The 17824-nt window shown below is 46.5% G+C and overlaps 1 long non-coding RNA gene across 7 annotated transcripts; it reads left to right on the top strand.

The window, feature by feature from the left end:
- Positions 1 to 350: 350 nt before the first annotated feature.
- Positions 351 to 16869, top strand: LOC122231405. Of its 7 annotated transcripts, XR_006208633.1 has the most exons (7): positions 351 to 869; positions 2283 to 2432; positions 3381 to 3542; positions 4006 to 4067; positions 7916 to 7994; positions 15437 to 15705; positions 16092 to 16869. It is a non-coding gene; the product is annotated as an uncharacterized LOC122231405 (long non-coding RNA). The 7 variants fall into 7 exon arrangements; XR_006208634.1 differs by lacking the exon at positions 7916 to 7994 and having other exon boundaries at positions 16092 to 16868; XR_006208636.1 differs by lacking the exons at positions 7916 to 7994; positions 15437 to 15705; positions 16092 to 16869 and adding an exon at positions 13572 to 14440.
- Positions 16870 to 17824: the final 955 nt, after the last annotated feature.

Below are 17824 nucleotides of genomic sequence, written 5' to 3'. Positions count from 1 at the left end.
TTTACTATTCTCGTTATGAGGAGGAGGAGGAGGATGTAGCCACAAGATCAAAAAAACAACTAAATGAACAACAAGCATTCATAAAAGACCCCCTGTGTACTGGACTATATTATGTTAGATTGTATTTTCCAAAAATGACTATTATCTATCTGTCTATCCATCCTCCATCCCACATGTTCTTGCTACAAAGTGAGTTTCATTCCTCCCACCAAGAGGTGGGATCTATGTCCGTCCCACTGAATCTGGTCTGCACTCATGGCTACTCTCCCCAGTGGAGCACAGCGGAAATGATGCCATGTGACTTCAGAGACTAGGTCATAAAAGCAATCAGCTTCCGCCTGGCTCTCTCTTGGAACACATGTCTTGGGAGACCTTATTGCCACCACGTAAAAGTCTGGCTGCCCTGATGGTGCCATGCTGGAGAAATCATGAGGAGAGACCACACAAAGAAAGATGTCCAAGGAGACTTGGCTGTCCCATCCCCCCCAGCTGTTCAAGTCTTCTTTGCCTAGGACTTACAGGAGTCCAGAAGCCTTTAAGATGCCCAGACACCATCTGACTGCAACTTCACATGAGAACCTGAGCCAGAACCACTCAACCAAGCTGCTACTGAAACTATGAGAGATGACAAGTGACTATTATTGCTTTAGCCAATAAGTTTTGGAGTGTTTGATCTATGTTAGCATCAACCGATAACTAATACAGATTTCGGTACCTGTAAGTGGGGAGGGGTGGGGGAGGTATGGCTGTAACAAAAAACTAAAAACACAGCAGCTTTGAGGCTTTGAGGACAGAAGTTGGAAGCGTATGGAAGAAACTGTGGAATCTGATGTTCTTCAAGGAGGCCACCTACAAGGGCTTAAAGGAAAGTAAGGAAGATCATGTTGCAAGATGGAGGGAAAGGGATCTTTGTTAGATAATGTGTTACTCTGCTCAGGCTGCCAGGACAAAATACCACAGACTGGGTGGTTTACACAATGAAAATTTATTTCTCACAATTCTGAAGGCTGGAAGTCCAAGATCAAGGGGCCAGCCAATTCAGTTCCTGGTGAGAGCTCTCCTCCTGGCTCGCAGATGGCCACCTTCTCACTGTGTCCTCACATGGCAAAGAGACAGAGCCAGCCCTACAAATTAGGGCCCCACTCTTATGACCTCATTACCTTTATCACCTCCTCACAAACGCTGTCTCCAAATGCGGTCACATCGGAGGTTAGGGCTTCGATCTATAAACTTTGAGGGACATAACCATTCAGCCCATAACATATAGCAAGGGAAATTGTAGCAACACTGTCTGCTGTGACAAAATGGAAAATAGGAAGTGTACTGTATGAATTGGATGATGCAGCAAAGAAAATTTCCAGGCAGAATGTCAGACATGCCATCTGACTTCGGGTTGCTTATAATAAAACATGAAAAGAGAGAAGACATGTTAAAGAAAGAACCATTGAGAACAAAGGAGCCAGGACTTGCTGGGTTTGGAAATAAAAATGTCTTACTCCTAAGCTCTCCAGACAGAAATGATACTAAAATTTTAAGTGGCCTCCAGGCAAAGATCAAATCTAGGAAAATATCAGGAAAATGTGGTATAAAGATGAACCTGAGGGAAGCAATATAAAACCCTTTATTAAGAACTTGGAAATATTTAAGGTGGTGATTCAAACTGGAAAAAAAAAAAAAGTCCCTCATAGATCCTTACCAATAAACAATAGGGCTTCTGGTAATCTTAAGTGTGGTGTCCCACAGCAGCCTTCCAGAAAACTCACGGTAGAAAGAGGCTAGTCTCATTGATATGTGTGGTTGTGACTTTTATCTAAGGAGTAAGTGCCCGTAAGATTCACAGAAAGCTCACAATGATTGTAAAATGACTACATTGTCTGAAACACTGCCTGTTTAGACTAAAAGGTAGAGAGGCAGTGCAAAATTAAAATAGGTCTTTGGCCCTCCAACCTCCTGTAAGAAAGCAGACTGAGGAAAAGACTTAGCTGCCAACAACTACCATTTCTTATGGAAAAGAGAGCCTGGCTTGGAGGGCTGCTGCCTCTGAGCCCAGAGGGTAGAGCCAGGAGCCATCGAGAACCATCCCCAAGCAGTCGTGCTGAGTTCTAATCCAGAAAAGACCCATGTGCCCAGCAGAATTTCTGACTTGCTAAGGATCCCAGTGTATCTCCCATTTTCCCCTCTCATTTTTTTTTTTATAAGAGGACCTACAATAGTTATCCTATGCCTGTCCTACTGTTGCATATTATGTAGAGGGAAGGTAACGTGTTCCTTTATTTCACAAGCCCACAGATCAAGAGGAACTCTACAGGAAGAGCTGTATTTGAGAAATTCGTCCGGGGAGCCTCATCTGAACCTGGACCTGATTAGATGACAAGGCCTAGGACTTCAAGTTGATGCTGCAGCGTAATGAGATGTGGGGACCTTGGAAAGAGGTGAGTGTATTTTCATGTGGGAAATATAGGAATCATCAGGAGCCAGCAGGTAGACTGAAGTAGCCAACCTCCAATGACCCCACGGGTATTAGTGCCCCCATGTGGTCCCTTCTTACACGGCCTCAGGGTTGGTCCAGAGTGACCAGAAAATCGGGTAGGCCTTAAAGCCTCTCAACTTCTTCCTTGGACTCAGACCTTTTGCTCTGAGGGAAGCCAGCTGCCATGATGTGAGAACACTAATGCTGCCCTGTGGAGGGGCACAGACACCCTGCCAATCGGCAGCACCGGCTTGCCCGCCATGTGAATGGACCGCCTTGGGAGGAGACCTTCCAGGTCCAGTGAGGCCTTCAGATGGATACAGCCCTGGCTGCATCTGACCACGACCTCGTGAGAGGCTGTGAGCCAGAACCATCCAGCCACACTGCTCCAGAATTTCTGCCTCCAAAGAAATCATGAGAGAGAGAGAGAAAAAAAAAAATGATTATTGCTGTTTTAAGCTACTACATTTTCAGGCAACTTGTTACATACCAGTAGAAAACAAACACAACTCTATAGGGTATGGAAAAGGGAACCTAATACAATCACTGGCAGTGGAGTAGAAAGGAAGTGGGCAGACACAGGAGAACACACAGACACTCAGGCAGCATGAGATTCCCTTGGCAAGCATAATAAAGGCAGCTTCCCTCTCCTGCTGACGTTCTGGCATTGAGGAGCAGGAGGTGACGTGCCTGGGGATGGTAAGACTTCGGGAGACAATTTCAAGAGGTGAGCTGGCCGTGTTAGATGGGACTAAACCTGCCCAGGTCCTGGCTTTGTTGTGACAAAGGAGGCCTTTCCATTTACCTGTGACATCTATCTGTTACCTGTGACAAAGGCAGGTCAGGGATTGCCAACCCCATATTACAGAGGACAAAAGTGAGTGTCCCACTGGGGAATGGGCTTGTCCAGGCCCTGGGCACTTTTTCCTCCCAGAACAGCTCTCTGTTAAAGCTACCTTTGCCTGCCAGAGGAATCAAAGAATCCAAAGTGTCTCAAAACGGGGCCGGAAACACGCATTAAGGAACAACATGGAGAGACAATGCAGGCCAACTGCTCTGATGGGGACTCTCAGTAAGTAATAACAGACTTTGGCTGCCTTAAAACAATCTTTCACACCTATTAAAATCTGTGCCTCGGGATGTGAAAGCTGAACTAATATCATCGTTCAGATTATGTCCTTCTTCCCCATGTGGCCTCCGGCCTTCCTGGCTCTTTGAGGTTCATCCATATTATGTGAGGTTCCGCTGACTGGTCTCTTAGGCTCCATGTGGCTCTGACAATGTAGGATTTGCAAGGGATTTGTGGGACCTTCAATACTGATGTTGGCATAATAATACCAGGACATTCCCATTTCGAGTCTCCAATCTGTAAAATCAATGCCAAACAGGAAATTGCAGGCAGTAATTTATTCCAAATTTTCCCACCATGGGACTTACTTTATATACATTGCTACATGGACTCTAATAAAATATTGAACAAAAGAGGTTTCTGCCAGCTTCCCCAGCCCCCTGACATATGCTCCCCTTTCTGCCAGATACCTCTGGAGAGGGGACTTCCCCGGACTACAGCTGTTCAAGAATAACTGCAGAGAGCCAGGTGGGAGGTCGTTTGCAAAAACAACACAGCCTGTAAAATAGAATGGAATGACATAAAAGAAAATAACACCATATGAAATAAAATAATAAAATGGCCAAGCTAAATTAATGTCAGAGGACCCAACACCCACTTTTAGTCTCAGAGTATCCACCTGTCCAGTCCTAGCCAGTTGACGTGGTCCACCCAGGCCCTCGGAGCAATGGGGATCATCCTGGCAAAACAGTAAGATGAAGTGGGGTCTGTGTTGACGCCACAGCCCGTGCTGGCACCTGTTCTGCTGTACTTGGCTTTGGGGCCCAAGTGAGCATGGAGCTGATACTGAATTTCATTACCCTTCCCACCAAAGAATAACAAACCTCCATCTTTCCCTATTACATCAATATCTGCCATAGCACATAGGATTAGAAATACCTAGAAACCCAGAAACCTAGTAATGAAACCTCAGGAATCTGAAGGCTAAACTTTGATGCCTCCCCACAAAGCAGCCATACCTGAGAGCTTTGGGCTGGGGATGCGTCTGCTCTGAACAAGGAAATGACCAGTGTGGAGCTGAGCACATCATGAGCCGGCACAGGAAGCAGAAATGGGTTAGCAGAATATGCATAATCATTACAAGGCATGGGACAGGGGAACTGGATGGTGCTTAAATCGTTTGTGCCTAAAGAGGTCAATGTCACCCAGGGGAGTCAAGGTTGACAGCACACAGCCCACCCTGAAGCGGAGCCTCGTATCATATGTATGTGGCTGATGTAAGTACAACTGTGATTAGGTTAACTGTTGGAGAAACGAAATACAATGGGCTTGCTTCTTAGCTCATCTGTTTGTTGTCTTTACAAATTCCTAAACAAAGGGTGCTTGCTGATACCTTTAAGGTACTGACTAAATTATGATGTGTGCAGTAGCTACCATGATGCTCAGCAGAAACAAACCTAGGAAGCAGATCCCTGTTCCTTCCCCTGACAGAGGAAAGAGGGAGAGCCTCTTTCTGCTCCAGTATGAGCCTCTCCTTATCCTTTAAATCCCCTTTTCACTTAGCAAAGGGTATACCCAAGATGAGATCTCATCTGTCTTGACTCCTAGTCCAGTGCCCTTTCACTGAGCCATGAAGAAGCAGAACTCAGAGACTGGGCCGGGAAACAACACCAACTTTCTATCTGGTGAAAATGGAACAACAATGACCCCATTTCCTGTCTCAGGTCTGCACACATGTGCACACACAAGCCTACCCACTACTAAGCATTGGCACCCCGATGTGGAATGGGGGGTGAAGATGTGAGGACAGAGCCATTGGATTGGCCCAGTTTCCCGGAAATACAGAGGCATGAGTGCAGAGGGCACGAAGCCTGGCTACAGGATAGCAGACACCTGGCCCTCTCCCACCCAAGTAGACTACCCACCAGTTCTCTGGCAGCCCATAATGGTTGTGTGCTATAACCGACCTTACTTCTCACAAACCTGCCTCCTCTCTGACCTCATCCCCTATCACCACCCTCACCCCCAGCCCCACTCCAGCCCTAAAGATATTGCCTCTGTGCAAGGATGATGGCACCAGAGCCTCACTCTTCCTCTATGAACCGTGACTTAGCTCACCTGAAGGCCCAAGGCACCCAGTAGCCTCTTCCATCTCCAGCCCTGAAGACATCAACCCAAATCCCATCCCCTTGGCCAGTGTCTGCACAGGCCCAGCGGCCCCAGGCAGGGTGAAGACAGACAGCAGGACCCTCGTTCTAGTCCCAACACTGCACCCAAGAGACCAGGAGGTTATATTCCCACCAGCAATACATAAGGGCTCCAGCTTCTCCACATCCTCCCCGTACTTGTTATTTATTGTTTTATGGATAATAGCCATCCGAATGGGTGTGAAGTAATGTTGCTTTGAGGTTCCGATTTGCATCTCTCCAGTGGCTAATGGTGTTGAGCATCTTTTCATGTACTTACTGGCCATCTGTATGTCTTCCTTGGAGAATTATCTATTCAGACTGGATATTCTAGGCATATACCCAAAAGAACTGAAAGCAAGGATTCAGATACTTGTGCACCAATGTTTACAGCAGCATTATTCACAATAACCAAGAAGTGGAAACAGCACAAGTGTCCATCACAGATGAATGGAAAAGCAGAATATGGTATATCCATACAATGGAATATTATTCAGCCCTAAAAAGAAATGAAATTCTGATCCATGCTACAGTATGAATGAACCTGGAAAACATGCTAAGTCAAAGAAGCCAGTCACAAAAGGACAAAGATCCCATAGCTCCACTTATATGAAGTACGTAAATGGAGCCAATCTATAGACACAGGAGGGAGAACAGTGGTTAACAGGGGCTGAGCTGAGGGTAGGGAGATACAAGGAGTTGCTGCTTAATGGGCAGAGTCTCTGTTTGGCATGATGAGACAGTTCTGGAAATAGATAGTGATGATGGTTACCCAATATGGTGAATGTACATCAGACCCTCTGAATGGCACACTGAAAAATCATTAAAATGGCAAGTTTTATGTTATGTATATTTTGCCACAATTTAGAAAAAAAACAACAAAGTTAATCAATGTACTTCACCATTTTAATGGACAATGGGAGCAAACACAGGCTGATTCCCTCCTGATTTCTCCCACCAAAGGCTTTGAGGAGGATAGACACAGGAGGCCAGCCGGGCTCCCGGGACTTAAGCACATGCAGAATTAAATAGGGGGCTCTCCCAGGAATTCTGAGGGCAGGCAAGAGCTCTGGGGGAAATTCTCTAAGTGGCGACCAAGCGGTGACCAGGCCTGCGGGAGAGGCAGAGAAGCTTCCAGGATGGGGCGGGGCTGGTGGAAGCAACCGAGCTCACTACATGTGTAAGACAAGGCCTACACACTTTCTCTAGGTTTCTCAGTGGCAGGCATTTGACCCCAAACTAACCAGAAAATTGCTGCTGCATAGTGTTAAAGCCAGAGGAGCAGATAAGCCACCCTTGCCTGTCAGGGGTGAAGCATCGTAGGAGGAGCTCAAGTTTGGGCATCAGATGGACACTTACCACGAATATGGCCTTAAACAAGTCACTTGACCTTGAAAAGACCCTAGCTCTCCACTGTAAAACAGGGACAGTAAAATCTGTACAGTGTGCATTTGTTGTTGTTGTTCCTGTTTTCTATATAGTATGATGTTCTGACATCATAAACTTTTCTGACCAGGGAGACACTGCCCCTCAGGGCAATCTGATTCTTAGAGATAACACAGAACTCAGCTGGGAGCACAGCTTTGATGTGCAAACTAAGCAATCCCGACAGCCTCAGCTCCTCTATCTTGCCTGCCCTTACACCCCAGGAGGCAATATTCCTCTGCTTTAACCATCCAAGGGCCAGGGGCCAGGCAACTAGGGACGACTCTATAGCTTAGAGCCTGCCCAAAAGATTCAAACTAACCAGTCCTAAACTGTTTTCTCTGCCCTACCTTGTCTCTGCCATGGAAACCCCAATAAAGGCTCTGGCCTAGTGCTTTCTCCTCATCCCCATCTTCCCCACCTGACCCAAAGCTGGCACTCGCCCTGTGACCATGTGGCACACAGTGACCCCCTATCAAGGATCTGTGAGTGTAGTGAATTTTGTTTTCTCGTGCCTCTCCTGTGTCCCACTTGTAGCCATACCTGACCAATCATCGCCTAAAAGAACAGAACAACCCATCACACAGGACTGATGCAAGACTGGTAACTGAATACCTATTACATGCCACATAGAGTCCTGTCAACAGCCCTGCAAAGTAAATGCTACTGGCCCTCCTTTATTGGTGAAGTAAGTGAGGCACAGATAACTAAAATAACTTCATTGTTCATGCATCAAATATTTTTTAATGCCTTCCATGATTCCAGACCCTGGGGAAACAGCAGTGAACCCAACACAGTCTGTCCTCAAGCAGCAGCACCCATCCAAGCAGAGAAGACAAGCCAGGTGATTTCAGTATGTTTCCTGAGTATAAGGATGGGGATGTGCTGAGAGCTTTAGGAGAAGCAAGGGGGGGAGGGTTAGTCTGGAACGTCAGGCAGAATGTCCCAGAGGCAATAATAAGAAAGGCTAAGAGGACAGTGAGGAGAAGAAAGGAGCCTGGCAGGTCACTGGGCTGGGATTCAGGTAAAGATCGAATGAGGCCCAGATATGCCATGTGCTTGGCCCCCAGTAGACACTGGAAGGGGTCATCTCTGCCCTCCACCAAATCAGAGAAAGAACAAAGAACACTGGCTGGGGATTCAAAGACATGCATCTCATCCCAGCTCTCCTGCTCATTTGCTGACTGGCCTTGAGTGAGCCACACCCTCACCCTGGATCTCAGTCTTCCACCTGTGAAGAAGCAGGTTGAAATGTTTGGCCTCTGAAGTTGGGTCCACCTCATTCATTCAGCCAACATTTATCAAGTGCCTTTTTTGTGTCAGTCACTTTTCTGGAAGGTCAGAATATGTCACTGAGAAAAAGAGATAACCCCTGCCCTAATGGAGCTAACGTTGTAGTGGAGGGAAGCCGGGCAATGAGCACAAATACATGATAAGCAAATAAGTTATATGTATTTTTAGAAAGTGCTAGGTGCTTTGAAAGAAAAGAAAAAGTAGACTGGGGTTAGTTTTCATTTTAAATAAGGAGATTAGAACAGGTTGCAGTGAGGAGGTATTTTTGATGGTAAAGACTTTAGGGAGGTAAGATTTCAAGCCATCGAGAGATCTGGGTGAGGAACAATTGGGACAAAGGAAATACAGCAAAGGCTCTAAACAGAGGGTGCCCACCGTGTTAGAGAAACAGCGAGAAGGCCAGCATGCTTGCATCAGAGTGAGGAAGGGAATAACAACAGAAATTAGGCCAAAGAGGTGAAGGAGGTAGCTAGGCAGGTCAGGAAGGCCTGGTAGGCTGCTATAAATTCTCTATAAACTTGCTCTGAGGCCCCACGCTCCCAGGCAGCCCTTTTTAATTTACTTGGGCCCCTGGCAGGAACTTCAGGACAGCAATTCCAGCCCAGCCTGTTCTGTCAGAGGCGGGCTATGGCACTATCTCAGGAATGGCTCCATGTGTCTTGGCATTGAACTTGGCAGTCTGGAGTCAGGCTTGCAGTGTGGCCCTCCCACAGAGAGGCCATGTGCCCAGGGCCTCTCCTACCCCATCCCACCCCTCAGCAGGGCTCCCGCTCTTCCTCTGGCTCAGCCTATCTCCTCCTTGCTGGGCACAAAGGAGAAAAGAGGAAGGCACTGACTGTGTTCTGGGTTGATGCTTTTCCCAGCCAATTCCGTTACTGCTAATTGAACTTTATTGTTCACTCCATCACTTTGAAACCCATTTCAGCCCCCAATTGCTCTCTGTGCCTCTGAGAAGTAAAAAATCGCTTGGGCTTGAACTGAGCAATAATTATCTCAGCATTGTGAGGCCAGCTAGGCCCCTCACCCTAGCCCATTACCTCTCTCCTCTTTCCAACTTGGAACAAAAAATATGAACCAATGTAAAAAAAGTCATTTATTCTCTACTTTACAAGCTGTGCCTCAAATAGTTTGTCGAGGCCTTTTTAAAACCACTCTCCTCACTCACATTCTGCTCAGAAGTTTGCTTTATCTTTTCCTTGACCATTGATTTTTGCATCTTGTTGGATTGTTCTGTGCTCCTCAGGAATTAATAACAAATTAGCCCAAGTCTAATGAGCTGCAGCTCAGACAGCTGGGCTTACCTGGACAGCCAGTCTGCACTCTGCTTCTCTTCCATTTCATGCCAGGAGAAGGGGGGTGCCCCAAAGATGGAGGCCAGGCTGGAACACAGCCTGGGGGTCCTGGTCTTACTTTGCATTGCCCAGGAAGAATAGGCAGCTGCTCTGCTTGATCCTGGAGTTCTGACGATTGAATGTAGACCACTGAGATAAGGGGCCAGAGATCTATGGAGAATGGTGGATGGATGTCGTTTTGAATCCAAACTTAACTAGTTATTGGTTATGTGGCCTCTGGCAAGTGTCCTGGTGATGGGGGGGGGGGGCTACAAAGTGTCCCAAGGGTGTCCTGAGGGGGCATCCAGCTGCAGGTTGTGCTGGGTCTCAGCAATGGGAAGGACTAAGGATGGTGATGGAGGAAGCTAAGGAAGTACAAGTCTGGAGCTGGGGCCATAGTCTGACTAGAGCACAGACCCCTGAACGGGAAAATGGGAATCTGGAGCTCAGTGTTCAGTCTGGGGTCACCGAGTATTCAGGTTCAGTCCAGGCTGGTATCAGTGACCAAGAAGTTCTACATGGGCCCTTGGGTTCTGAGAAAGACTCTAACTGGGACCCTGTACTGCATGCAAACAAGAAACATCACAGTGGCTAAGAGCAGAGACTGGGAGCCACACTTCCTGGGCCCAAATCCTGACTTGGCCATTTACTAGCTGTGTAAGCTCAGACAAGTCTCTTAACTTTTGTGCCTCAGTTTCCTCATCTGTAAAATGGGGCTAATCATTGTACCTCATGGAGTGATTGTTAAGATTAATGAACTAATATATGTAAAGGCCTTAGAGAAGTTCCTGACACCTGGTAGGTGCTATAGAGGGTTAATAAAAAAATAAAATAAGGAGAAGGAGAGGAGAAGAAGAAAGGAGGGAAGGAAGGGAGGGAGGGAGGGAGGAGGAGGGAGGGAAGGAAAGAAGGAAGGAAGGAGGGAAGGGAGGTAGGAAGGAAGGAGGGAAGAAGAAAAAAAAGAAAGGGCTGGATGAAGGGAAGGAAGGAAGGGAGGGAGGGAGGAGGGAAGGAAGGAGGGAAGGGAGAGAGGGAAAAAGGAAGGAAGAATAAAAGAAGAAAGGCAGAGGCTGCCAGGACAGAGAATGAAGAAAGATCTTCCCTGGAAAAAATAAAAGATGAGGATGATTTGGCCCTTTGGGGAGGTTTGCAATTTTATCTCCATGATGTTTCTCAGGCCAGAAAGAGCCCCAAGTCTGAGAGCTCTCTTTGTAGCTAACACTTACACGTAGCCTATACCGTATGCCAAGCACTGTTCTAGCTGCTATGCATGCATTAATTCATAAATCCTCATGATAACTCTACTTTACACATGAGGAAAAAAAGTTAAAGACTCAGAAAAGTTAAATGACACAATACTCTTTCTCCCCATGGGCTTATCTTCCATTTGTGGAGAACCTAGAAGCCCCAGGACAAGGACGGTTTCAGCCTATCTTCCAGAACTTCTGTCAGAGAATTAGGTTTGAGGAAACAGCAGAGATTTGACTTTCTGGAGGCCAAAACAGACATTTTGGAGGCTTCTAACCCTATCTGAACCTCATGGCTCAGGTAATAGGCCAGTGGCCCGAGAACAAATTTCCAAGATTATTCTCACTTTGAATGCTATAAGCATTCTCAAGCTAAGAAAGACTGAACTTTCCATTAATGTTCATGTTTTACAATATCCTTTGGTGAAATTAAAAAACAGTACAGGTTGGAGCCAGATAACAAATTGCAAGCCTCCAAGCCCATCTCAACATGACACTTGCGTGGAATTAACAGTGATAATATTATGACAGGAGACTGATCTCTCTGCACACATCGCCAGAGCCAAACACCCAGAGGCTGGCGGTGCGGAAACACAGCTCCACTCAGCCATGCTCCACGTCCCCTACGCCAGGCGTTTCCATAGTCTTAACTGGATAACAACCACAGCCCCTCCTGGGAAATCACTGCTTCGGAAATGTTTTACACCGATGACAAGAGAAACAGCTGTAATTTGTCATTATAGAAATATCCAATTATCAGGCCACTGAGTGATGACTGCAGCCTCCCGTCCTCACTGCCATCAGTCTGGGCTCTGAGCTACACACCTGTCACAGCCGGGACCTGCTGGGTGACAGCCATGGAAGAGCCCAGCTTCCCTTCCCAGCACCTCGGGAAGGGCCGGCAGCCCCTGCCTCTGGCAGAAGCAGGTGCCTCCAAGGCCTCCTCCTGATCCAAGTGCCGGAAGAGCAGAATATAAGCAACAACACCTGGCTGAACGGCCTCCTCCTCCAAGCAGGCTGCAGGAGTCACTCCTCGGCTTTCCCACCAGAGGATGGATTGGACTGTGAGAAGTTAAGGGGCTGAGACTTTGAAGCCAGGCAAGCCTGGGTTCAGTTCATGTCCCCAGGATATCCTAGCCATGTGCCCTATGAGGCACACTGGGGACAGAACCTTCCGTGGGTGGAAGGCACTAGGGAAAAAGCAAAGGAATGGAAAACAGCTGAATCCGGTACAGCGGTAATGAGCCAGCATTTATAGGTACTAATTACGTACATTAACCGTTTTTATCCTCACAACCATCCTACACAGTGGGCTATTATTATGTCTATTTTACAGTTGGGGAAACTGAGGCAAAGGATGGTTAAGGGATTTCACCAAGGACACCTGGCCCTGAGGGGCAGACATGGGTCTGCACCCAGCAGTCTAGTTCAGGGGTTGTGTTCCTAATGTTTTACACTCCTCATACCAAATATTACTCTTGTCTATGTCCCAGGTGCTATGTTAAGTTTTTAATACACATTATGTCATTTAATCCTCACAATACATAATCCCCAGCGTACAGATGAGTAAAGTGAGGCACAGAAAAGCTACATCACTTACCCAAGTTCACACGGCTGTTAAGTGGCAGAGCCAGAGCTCAAATCCAGGTCTTTTAGATACCCAGCCACTATCTACCTATTCATACTGCACTGTGGGTCCCTGATTACTTTCTATGCAGATTTGCATTTAATTAATTTGCCCAACAACTTCAGAGAACGATACTATTATTTACTCCAATGTATACAAGAGGAAGGTGAAGATCATAGAATCTATGTAGATTACAGTCAGTAGTTGAGGATCCAGGATTCAAATCCAGATGCCATCTGGCCTCCTCTCTGCTACACTAACCTCCTACCCTAACCCAGTGCCTGCTCATATACAGAACATGTGAATTTGAATTCAGTTGAGCTGAAGTGTGAATGAGCTGCTCAGCACCTGAGTCAAATGCCACCTCCTTCAAGGTGGCCTCCCTCAATCCCCTGACAGAAGTTGTCTCTTCCTCTGTTTAATCTCTGACCTGGCTTTTGTACCCAGAAGGGCTCTTGATCACTTCTATGGACAGTCATGCTGTGATGGAGCGAAATCTCCTATGCAGAGAAGTTAAATGTGGTCTGGCCCGGCCCCGACCTCATTGCGGTGACACTGGAGAACAAAGTCAGTGAAAAGAGGGAAGGTGGCCATGAGAGAGCCTGGTCCACAGGGCCAGAGGCCTTGTGAGAAACAAGAACCACAAAGACAGGAAACAGAGAAGAGAAGAGACCACAACACAGAACTTGGGGAAACAGTGAGCAACTGGAGGAAAAGTCACTCACCTGGCAAGGCCAAGGAGACTGGATCCTAAAACTGACATGGAGAGAGCTGAGAATTAACACAAAAATAAAAGGCACAAAATTTAGCAACAATGATACCAATGGGGTTGAGGGTAAAGGAGGGTAAAAGTTAGATTTGTTGCAAATTATTTAAGAAGCGATTTGAACCTAAGTTCCCTTCCCCCAACTCTATGCCCCCAGGTGACTGCCCTCCCTGTCCAGAGAGGACTAGAGGTTTATTCTTTAGAGAGGACAACACAGATGGTGTCTGGACTGAGGGACAACAGAACCAGTTGAAGGCCAGGGTACCATGTTGTATGAAGTGACCACAACAGACAGAATGTTCAGGTTCTCATCTTGCTTCCTGAACTGGGCTCCCAGAACATCAGCATCCAGGCCTTTTTTCCAGGCAGGAGAGTGAAAGAGTCAATAAGAAGAATCTAGCTGGTTCAAGAGGAAGGATTTTTAAAAGTTACATTGGAGTTTTCCCCAACAAGTGGCACCACTAGATTATCCTATAGATGAGTTCCCAGTTGACAAGCACCAATGACAGCTTTTTAGAACCCCACTCCTCGGTGCAAAGATATGCAGGGATCACCAAGCTCGTCTGAGAAGTTTCCAGCATGACGGACAGAGACCAAAAGTACAAGGGGCAGGGGAGCAACCTGAAGGAAACAGAATGTAGTTGAAGTAGGTAATTAAAGTTCTGCCCCTTTCTAAAGGGTGGAGAAGAATCTACAAAGCACGGTTTGGTCATATGAGATATGCCCTCCCTGAGCATGTCCTGTTCACCATAAGTCACCAGAAATTTGGGGACAGCTCTCCTGTCCAGCCACAGAGAGCCTGTATCACCTCCTCTACTTGGAAAACAATTCTGACTTCTTGGCAATGTCATCTTCCATGTGAAAAGTGTCAGCTACATGCCAAGTCACCACTGACTCTGCCTTAGGATCAGGGTGCATGAGGGCACAACCAATGGCTCGCCATGCTAAGAATAAAGGGTCAGCAAGCACATGTCTCAGTAGGGCCGTCTACTCTACCATAGAGGAAGACAGGAAAGAAGAAAGGGAAAGAGGTAGGTTTAAAATGGAGACAATGAGGAACTCTCCCTCTGCCAACTGTTTAATATCATACTTGGCTTTCCATCACTCTTTGTTATAGATTTTCTGAATCACAGCCCGCAGAGGAGGCACCCAGTCAGCCCTGAGATTGTTTGTTGCACTTGCCCATTGTAAAAACTACATTTCATAACCAAAAGATGAGCTAATATTCTACTTCAATATCAGTAGTAAAAAGCAAATAACTTTGGGCACGAGAACCAAGATATATGAAGGGAAGTTTAATGCTCCCATAGAGAAGCAAATATTTGTACTTATTAATATCCTGAAACCCATGTTGCCATGAATAGTTCCTTCTCCTTTTATCCCACGCTTTTGTCTAACACAGTGATATATTGCCACCCTTTCAAAATCCTGACACAGATGACATTGAAGCAAATTATGTACCTCAGCCAGATTTCTCAGTTGAAATGGAGATAGCTGATGTGTACATTTTTCCATCTAATTAACATTCCACAGTTTGAATAGCTGTTATCATGCCCTGGGTCCCATATGAATGGGTGAATAGATAGAAAGATCCATAAACAGCTTGGCTTGCATAGAATGAGATTTTTTCTCCAGACAAAGAGAAAATGGAATGAATCATTGTCATCTGGATGGTAGCAGCCATCAGAGACTAACACAAGCACACCCTCCCCTGTGTTCAGAACACAAGTGTGTTGCTTAGCACCAGCAGCCATCCCTGAAGGATCTTTGTCCACTCCCAGGCTCTATATTTGGCCATGTAACTTTTTTCACCCAGGTCTTTGTTTATGCTGCGTGGTGGTTTCCAAAAATTTGTCCCCAATTTTTTTATACTCTTTCACTCAACAGGTGTAGATGAATTCTCCTTTCCCTGTACTTAGTGATTCAATTCCAAGAGAATATAGCAGAAGTGATGGCGTATAACTTCTGAGACTAGGTCAAAAATGCATCTCTCTCTCTCTCTCTCTCTGTCTGTCTCTCCAGTCACTCACTCTGGAGAAAACCAGTTGCCATTGCAAGAGGTTCCCAAGCTCCCAAGTTCCCAAGCAAGAGCCATATAGACCCATGGAGAATAATTGAAGCCTCCTGCCAAGAGCTATGGGGATGAACCATCTTGGAAGGGGATCCCCAGCCCCAGACAAGCCTTCAGATGAGACCACAGCCTAGCCACCATCATGACTGCAACCTCATTAGAGACCCTAAGCCAGAACTGCCCAGCTGAGCAGCTCCTGTATTCCTGACTCTCAGAAACTGTATGATATAATGTCTGTTGGGTTTTTTTTTTAATTTTTTAAATGTTTATTCATTTTTGAGAGAGAGAGAGAGAGAGAGAGTTGGGAGGAGTGGAGAGAGAGGGAGGCACACAATCCAAGGCAGGCTCCAGGTTCTGAGCTGTCAGCATAGAGCCCAATGCGGGACTCGAACCCACAAACCGTGAGATCATGACCTGAGCCGAAGTCAGATGCTTAACCAACTGAGCCACCCAGTGCTCCTAATGTTTGTTGTTTTAAGCTGCTAAATTTGGGGTGATCCATACAACAACAGATAACTAGTACACACTATGACTTCTGTTGACTCTTACCACCATATTTACGGGAAAAACAAAAAACAAAAAACCTCTTCTCCCTAATTTTCAAAGGCCAAAATTACTACAGCTGCCACAGCAAAACTCCAAAGTCACTGCGAAGGGAGGGGATCAGAAGCTTAGTCGGGCCTTCCACAAGCCAGCCAGCTCTCTGGGAACTACACAACTTGCTGGAAAAGGACATAGAGAAATTGAAGGAAAATGTCAAGAGCGTACCGCAGGCCACTCATTACTCACTCCCTCTTTCCTCCACGCTGTCTCCAAGCGATGTCACCTTCTCACAGACCTCACTGCATTCTGCAGCCTCTTTCATCAGCTGTGTGCATGCTCTTGGCCCTGCCTAACTCCTTGTACACCAGTCTTCCCCCCAGAAGCCTGCAGCTGGCATACTAGTGCTCACTGATGCAGACCCTGGCCCATACCAGGTCCTGAGCCAACTCGGGCCACAGCAGGCAGTGTCAAGGTCCCTCGGTGCTTTCAAAGCAAGCTGAACATGGAAACCCCCGTGGGTGGAGTAACTACAAATTAGCAGAGCAGTTGAGGTCTTCAGTTTGGAGGTAGATAGAAACAGGTTTGATTCCAGAATCCACTGCTGACCAGCTAATTGGCTTTGGATAAGATAAGTAACTAAAACTTGAGTTCCTCCTCTGTCAAATGGGAGCATACTATTGTCTACCTTAAATGGGATTAGATTGAATCTATGTAACCTCTTGATACAGGGCCTGGTGCCTTACTCAATAAATGATGCTGTTCAGACCAGGAGTAGAAGGGTTGATATCACAAGCTTGGAATCCCTTTCTCACCCTGTGCAATTAGTTCATTCCTTCGCATTGTAAATTCAAGAGATGCCTCATACCTCGCATGGGTGGTTTGGGATTTTGTTTTTTCCCTGCTATTTTGCCCATTCTTCCCTGATTTCCATCAGCTCTGGCCCTGGCTTCTGGCTCCTGCCCTGACTTCCAACCCACTGTTAGCCCCAGTCATGCTCTGCCCTTGCTGGTATCTGCCCACGTCCACCTTCACACACCTTTGTCTCACCCTGACCAGCTCCAGCTGGTCTACGGGACACGAAAAGGATCTCAGCACCCCTACCATGACATGTCTCTATGCATCTTCAAAACGTTTCTTATACATTTCATCTTTAGGAGGAAAGGGAACTAGTCGCCTCCTTTAATGGAGGGAACTGTCTATTCTGGGGGAAACTAGCTAAGGTAATTTATATGCCCTGCTTAATTACTTCACAACCAGACTCCCAGCTAAGTTGCCCTAGCAACACCTAGCAACTGGCTACTGTCACCAGCTGCTTCTGTAAGAGATTTCTTCTAGTTGTTATAAAGTCTTTTTCTGGTAGCCTTGACACAGAAAAGAACAAGTTAAACAGGATTCTGAACGCTGTGTAAAACCAGTTTTATGCACCCCTCTGCTTGGCTTTGCCTCTATTTTCCTGGGTAGGCATTTCTCCAGCACTCCCATTTAGAAACTGCTGGAGGCAGCAGTGGGCAGTGTTTCAGAGCAGGTCTTTAGAGTCAGATAGATGTACTAGCTGTGTAACATTGGGAATAGTATGTAACCTTGCTGTGCCTCAGATTCTTCATCTGCAAAATGGGAGTGATAATACTCCCCCAAGAAAATGCACACTACCTGGCATATAATACATATTCAGTGCTGGCTGCTGTGATTATAAATAATCCCAGATGAGAAAACAAAAGCCAACGTTCCAAATGACACTGCAGCTGAGCTGCGTGACTGGAATGCACGGTCTGCCTCTGGGGTTATACAAACTGTGC

The sequence above is a fragment of the Panthera tigris genome, chromosome D1 (genome assembly GCF_018350195.1).
Source record: "Panthera tigris isolate Pti1 chromosome D1, P.tigris_Pti1_mat1.1, whole genome shotgun sequence".
Classification (NCBI taxonomy): domain Eukaryota; kingdom Metazoa; phylum Chordata; class Mammalia; order Carnivora; family Felidae; genus Panthera; species Panthera tigris.
Note: the sequence above shows the minus strand (reverse complement) of the source record. Positions and strands in the feature narration are given on the sequence as shown.